This window comes from Coptis chinensis, chromosome 5, assembly GCF_015680905.1.
Source record: "Coptis chinensis isolate HL-2020 chromosome 5, ASM1568090v1, whole genome shotgun sequence".
NCBI lineage: Eukaryota > Viridiplantae > Streptophyta > Magnoliopsida > Ranunculales > Ranunculaceae > Coptis > Coptis chinensis.
The window spans coordinates 61,727,069-61,734,408 of record NC_141460.1 but is presented as its reverse complement, the minus strand read 5'-3'; the positions used below and the strand labels follow the sequence as shown (position 1 = coordinate 61,734,408).

Below are 7,340 nucleotides of genomic sequence, written 5' to 3'. Positions count from 1 at the left end.
TCACCGAACTCTTTTTGGTTGTCTTCTCTTAGTTCAGTGGGGTTCGACCTGACCAGTCCTCAGAAAACTGGAAATTTTCGTGTCCACAGAGAGGTCGGTGTGGTGTTTTTTTTTTTTTTTTTTTGGGAGTTACAGTGTTTTGGGCACAGGTGCGCTCAGAATTGAATTCTCTGACGCAGCTTAAAGGGCGCAGGTGTGCTCCACTTGGGGGCAAGTGCGCTCAGAGTTGCTGAGGTGCTAAAATGGTGAAGAACAACGGGAAACGTGGAAGTGAAAGGTGAGAGATGGAAGTTAGGTGTAGTGTGGGTTGTGAGTGTAGAATGAATGAAGTTTTTATAGGTTTTGAGTTGCTAAAACAAATCGGGAAGTTGCCAAAAAGCTTTTACGGCAATTTTCGGAAATACTAAAAACATGGGTTGCCTCCCACAAGCGTTACAGTTAACGTCTCTAGCAGACGAATGCTTCACACAACTGATCAGTGTTATGTGGGCTTATCAACAAGCTGGATACTCACTCAGTCATGATAAATAGGATCAAGCAGACTTACCTCTTCCACATCCTGCCCGGCCAAACCGTCAAGGTATGATTTCAAACGTTGACCATTTACCTTAAACACACAACCATCCGTAGGATCTTCTATCTCAACAGCACCATGAGGAAAAACATTTTTAACAATGAAAGGACCAGTCCACCTAGAACGTAACTTACCAGGAAAAAGACGCAAACGAGAATTATATAACAAGACTTTTTATTAGGTTCAAAAGACTTTCGAAGAATAGATTTATCATGAAAAATCTTAGTCCGCTCTTTGTAAATCTTGGCATTCTCATATGCCTCATTCCTTAACTCAGCTAACTCATTCAACTGAAGTTTACGTTGTGAACCAGCCTTACACATATCGAAGTTAAACGTTTTAATGGCCCAAAAAGCACGATGTTCCAATTCAACAGGCAAATGACATGCCTTTCCAAACACAAGCCTATAAGGAGACATACCAATAGGAGTTTTATAAGCAGTTCTATAAGCCCAAAGAGAATCATTAAGACGTTGAGACCAATCCTTACGGTCGAATTAAATGCGGTCTTTTCTAAAATCCGCTTAATCTCCCTATTAGATACTTCAACTTGGCCACTAGTTTGAGGATGATATGGGGTAGCAGGCTTATGAGTAATAGAGTACTTTTTCATTAAAGATTCAAATGCTCGGTGTGTAAAATGAGTACCATTATCACTTATAATTGCACGCGGAGTACCAAAACGAGAAAATATATTATATTTTAAAAAGTTAACTACGACTTTATGATCATTCGTTTTACATGGCACCGCCTCAACCCACTTAGAAACATAGTCTACGGCAACAAGGATATAAAGATAACCAAAGGAAGGAGGGAAAGGACCCATGAAGTCTATACCCCATACATCAAAAAGCTCCACAACTAAAATAGGGGAAAAAGGCATCATGTTCCTATGGGAAATATTAATACTCAGACGCTGGCATCTATCACAATTCAAACAAAACTCATGTGCATCCCTAAATAGAGTAGGCCAATAAAACCACACCGCAAAACCTTCGCAGCCGTCTTTTTAGGACCAAAGTGACCACCACATGCATGGTCATGGCAAAAAGAGAGAATACTATGAGACTCACTCTCAGAGACACATCTCCTAACAATCTGGTCAGGGCATGACTTAAACAAGTATGGATCATCCCAAAAAAAATTCCTAACCTCAGCAAGAAACTTAGATTTATCCTGTTGTCTCCAATGAGAGGGAAACTGTTTCGTTACAAGATAATTAACAATATCCGCATACCAAGGCGATTGTGATATAATAAAAAGTTGCTCATCAGGAAATGATTCATTTACATTCAAAATATCAGTAGAAGATTCTACTATAAGTCTAGACAAGTGGTCAGCGACCACGTTCTCCGTACCCTTCTTATCCCTAATCTCTATATCAAACTCTTGCAACAAGAGTACCCAGCGAATCAAACGCGCTTTAGCGTCCTTCTTAGTAAGGAAATATTTCAAAGCCGAATGATGAGTAAACACGACAACCTTAGACCTTATGAGGTAAGACCTAAATTTGTCTAAAGCAAACACAACAGCTAACAACTCTTTCTCAGTTGTAGTGTAGTTCATCTGTGCATCATTAAGGGTTCGACTAGCATAATAAATAACATGGGGCAACTTGTCAAACCGTTGACCTTAAATAGCCCCAACTGCATAGTCAGACGCATCACACATTAACTCAAAAGGCTCACTCCAATCAGGCGGTTGTATGATAGGAGCGGTAGTCAATAAATGCTTAAGCTTCTCAAAAGCTTTCAAACAATCATTATCAAAGACAAAAGCGACGTCCTTACCAAGTAAATTGCATAAGGGACGAGAAATCTTGCTAAAGTCTTTAATGAAAGCGCCTATAAAATCCAAAGATGACCTAAGAATGACCTAATATCTTCCACAGTCTTAGGTGGTGGAAGACCAGAAATGACATCAACCTTGGCCTTATCGACCTCAATTCCTTTACTAGAAACAATATGACCAAGAACAATACCCTGTTGAACCATAAATGACACTTCTCCCAATTCAACACAAGATTCTTCTCCTTGCACCTAATTAACACTAATTCTAAACGGTGCAAACCCTCATCAAAAGAATCCCCAAATACTGAGAAGTCATCCATAAACACCTCAAGAAACCTCTCTACCATATCAGAAAAAATACTAAGCATGCATCGCTGGAAGGTACCAGGTGCATTACATAATCCGAAAGGCATACGACGATAGGCAAAAGTTCCAAAAGGACAAGTAAAAGTAGTCTTTTCTTGATCCTCAGGGATAATACATATTTGGTAATAACCGGAATAACCATCAAGAAACAATAATATTTATGACCGGCTAACCTCTCGAGTATCTGGTCAATAAACGGAAGAGGAAAGTGATATTTCCTAGTAGCCAAATTCAACTTACGATAGTCAATGCAAAAATGCCATCCGGTAGTCATACGGGTGGGAACTAACTCGCCCTTCGCATTCTTAACTACTATAAGCCCAGACTTTTTAGGGACAACCTGAACAGGACTCACCCATTTACTATCGGAAATGGGATAAATGATACCTGCATCTAACAACTTGAGAACCTCGGCTCTCACTACCTCTTTCATGTTAGGATTAAGCCGCTCTGAAACTCACGGGTTGGTTTAGCATCCTTCTCAAGATGAATATGATGCATACAATCAGTTGGGCTTATACCATTAATATCAGCAATATTCCACCCTAAAGCTGCTCTATGCTCTTTAAGAACCCTAATTAATTTACCTTCTTGTTCATTATCCAGATTAGAAGCAATAATAACCGGCAAAGAATCATCAGGTCCCAGAAAAACATACTTAAGAGTATCAGGTAATGGTTTCAACTCTAGCTTAGGAGGACTCTCTATAGAAAAGACTGGGGTAGACTCAGATGGAGTCAGATGCTCTATTGTGGCTTTCCACGTATCAGTTTCTAAAATTGGGGTTGCATCCAGCAACGCATTAACTTCACAAATTACATCATCCACATCACAACCTCTACCAGAATTAGTTAAACAAGACTCAAAAGGGTCATCAGAATAACTCTCCAAGAAAGTCTCGTGAACTATACTATCAATAAGATTAACATCCCAAAAATCATCGGGTTTAGGAGGTTCTTAACCCACATTAAACACATTAAGTTCTGTAGTCATATTACCAAAAGAAAGTTTTAACACTCCATTACGACAGTTAATGATAGCATTAGAAGTGGCTAAAAAGGGACGACCTAAAATGACCGAAATATGGTGTTTAGGATCTTGAACAGGTTGTGTATCCAGAACAACAAAGTCAACAGGGAAATAAAATTTATCAACCTGAATCAAAACATCCTCAACAACACCACGTGGAATCCTAATAGACTTATCTGCCAATTGAAGGGTAATTGGTGTAGGTTTCAACTTACCAAGACCAAGCTGTAAATAAACTGAATAAGGTAACAAATTAACGCTAGCTCCTAAATCAAGTAATGCCTTCTCAATCATATGATCACCAATAACACAAGAAATAGTAGGGCATCCTGGATCTCTAAACTTAGGCAGAGTTTGGTTTTGGATAATAGAACTCACTTGCTCAGTTAGGAAAGCTTTCTTGTGCACATTCAACTTACATTTTTGTGTACACAAATCTTTAAGAAACTTGGCATAGGAAGGAACTTGTTTTATAGCATCAAGTAACGGAATATTTATTTGAACCTGTTTAAACATTTCCATTATTTCATTAAGATTAGAACCTTTCTTAGCCGGAATCAAACGTTGGGGAAAAGGAGCTTTAGGTATATAAGATGGCACAGGGTTAGTCTCCACAGCAGTAGGAGGTTCTACACCCTTCCTAGAAGTATTATGACTATTAGATTCACTCACCTCACCTTCCTCCTTCTCACACTCTATAGGATCAGATCTGACCTCAGCGTCCTTCGACATCTCAACCCTATTATCAACACGTTTTCCACTCCTAAGAACAGTGATAGCCTTGGCTTGCTCCTGGTGAGCCTGGTTTAAGTTAGAAATTATTTCCAACTGACTCCTCGGATTAGCTACTGGTTGACTAGGAAACCTGCCCTTGTCCCTCTCATTCAAAGTATTAGCAATTTGACCTATGGTGATTTCAATCTTCCTAATGGCTTGAGCATTATCCTGAGTAGCCATTTGGACCGGGCTTGCATAAACTGTTGCGTTGTGTCACGGAATTTCATGGTGTTTTGTGTTAATTGAGCAATGGCCTCTTCTATAGGTGAAAGTTTAGGTGGTTGAGGTGCATCTTTGTGGTACTTGGGTTTGAGTTAACCACGGGGCCTCCCGATGTATACCTTTAGACCAAGACAAATTGGGATGGTTCGCCATCCGGGGTTATCGATGTTAGAAAAAGGATTATTGCCGGCTTTTTGGTATGAATTAAAAGCATTGACTTGTGCATTTACACCAGGGCAATTATCTATAACGTGATCAAGACTTTCACACAATAGACACCCAGGGACTTCAACATTGGTAACTGGAGCTAGAGACTTTGTCTCTTTTTCTATCTTGAGAGCTTCAACTCTTTTAATTAAAGCGGCCATCCTAGCGTTCGTGTCGAATTCCTTGTCAACGCGGAACAAACCCTTCTGTGTAGTAGTACTACTAGCCACCTTCTTAGGCTCACGACTAGTTTCCCATTGCTGGACCTTCTCGGAGACTTCTTCTAAAAGGTCCACGCTTCTTCTCTGATCTTATCACAGAAATCCCGGTACTCATGGTCTCAATCATAGCCTTAGAATTAAAATCGAGACCCTCATAGAGAATCTGCACTAGCCTACCGTTCTCTAGGCCGTGGTTAGGACACTGCAAGAGCATGTCCTTAAACCTCTCCATACACTTCCATAATGACTCTCCATCGGTTTGGCAAAAGATGACAAGTCTTTTTAAAAAGCGATCACCTTATGATTATGGAAAAAGTTCTTTAAAAACACAATGCATAACTTTTCCCATCCCGTTATGGAATTCGATGGGAGAGTGTGAAACCAACTCTTGGCTTTTACTTTAAGAGAAAATGGGAACAATTTTAATTTTATAGCTTCATCACTAAATTGTTGAAGCTTAATAGTCCCACAAATATCCTCAAATTCCCTCACATGAAGATATGGGTCTTCCTCTTCCGTTCCCCTAAACTTAGGAAGGAGCCCCAACAGATTGGGCTTCAACTCAAAGTGGTTAGCATTGGTTGCAGGGGGAACAATGCAAGATGGTTGGGTCTTCTCCAACAATATAATTGAACCCATTGGCCAGTCCATGGCCATTCGCACAGTAGGGAACTGATATCGTAGGACCTCTACCACCTGCTCCTGGCAATGTCCGATTCCTGCTAGTTGTGACGGATTACTTCACCAAGTTGATAGAAGAAGTTCCCCTTGTCTTCATTCAAGAACATGACGTCAGAAAGTTTATTTGGAACAACATAGTCTGCAGGTTTGGCATACCCAAAGTTATTATCTCAGATAATGGGCAACAGTTCGCTGTAGGATTGGTCGCTGAACTCTGTGAAAAGTTTAACATTACCCATCTGTTCTCTACGCCAAGATACCCACAAGGAAATAGCCAGGCTAAAGCCTCTAACAGGGTCATCTTAGATAACATGAAGTGTAAATTAGACGATGTGAAAGGTTTATGGGTTGAGGAACTACCTAGGGTCATATATGCATACCGAACTACACCCAGATGGTCAATTGGTGAGTCCCCATTTTCACTGACCTACGGAACTGAGGCTGTCATACCTCTAGAACTGGTAGCTCCCACTCAGAAGTCAAATGTTGTACATACTTTGGACAATGAAGAGTTGTTATGTAGAGAAATAGATCTCCTAGATGAAAAACGAGAAGGTGTCGCACTTCGCTTAGCTACTGACTAGTAGATTCTGAAGAGATCATACGACAAGAGAGTCCGAATTCGATCTTTCAAATCTGGAGATCTAGTTTTGCGTGAGATCCCAGAGCCCAATGGCAAACTTAAGCCCAACTGGGAAGGGCCATACATTATCGACAAGGTTGGTCGAACTGGTTTTTATTATCTACGCACTGCTGAAGGGGACGTTCTTGTCAAACCATGGAACGCGCAGCACCTTCGCAAGTACTATCAGTAAATTGTTATTCTATGCTTTTCAATGCATTGTTCACTCCTCTCCAATTCATCAATAAAGTGCTCCATATTGCCATCGAATTTATTCCTTGCATTTGTTCTTTATTTATGATCCATAATGGACTAAGTCTTTAGGAAACTATCTTCTCACTATCTGTTCAAGAATATTGTATGCCAATTTGCTTTAGAACCAGTGATATTGAGCATGGAAAAGTTGCCCTGTATGCCAGATCCTTTTCCATTCCCACGCAGCTGGAACTGTACGCTAGTTCCTTCAAACTGCGATTATCCTCGATGGGTTAAGCCTTTAGGAAATTCGACCACACTAACTGTTTAGTAAACTGTATGCCAGTTTGACTTGGAACAAGAGATAGTGTTCTCAAGAGCCTGAACTGTATGCCAATTCCTCGTGCTCTCAAAACATCAATATAGGAGTTGCTAGGAAGATCTGGGTTAAATCCAGATCCTAACACGCAAATCATGGGCCTAGAACAGCATCGGCATGATAGCACTGAAGAAGACTCCCCTACTGTTGTTCTGGCGATAACCTATTTATTTTTTAAATAAATAGAACTTATCATTATTAAACATAGTGTTGTGCTCATGGCACCTAGTTTCTTTTGCAATAACATATGACTCTATTGCGATCGAACTCCTACTCA

General features: G+C 40.2%; 1 pseudogene; it reads right to left on the bottom strand.

Moving 5' to 3' along the window:
• Positions 1 to 514: 514 nt before the first annotated feature.
• Positions 515 to 5,843, bottom strand: LOC147498229 (uncharacterized; annotated as a pseudogene).
• Positions 5,844 to 7,340: the final 1,497 nt, after the last annotated feature.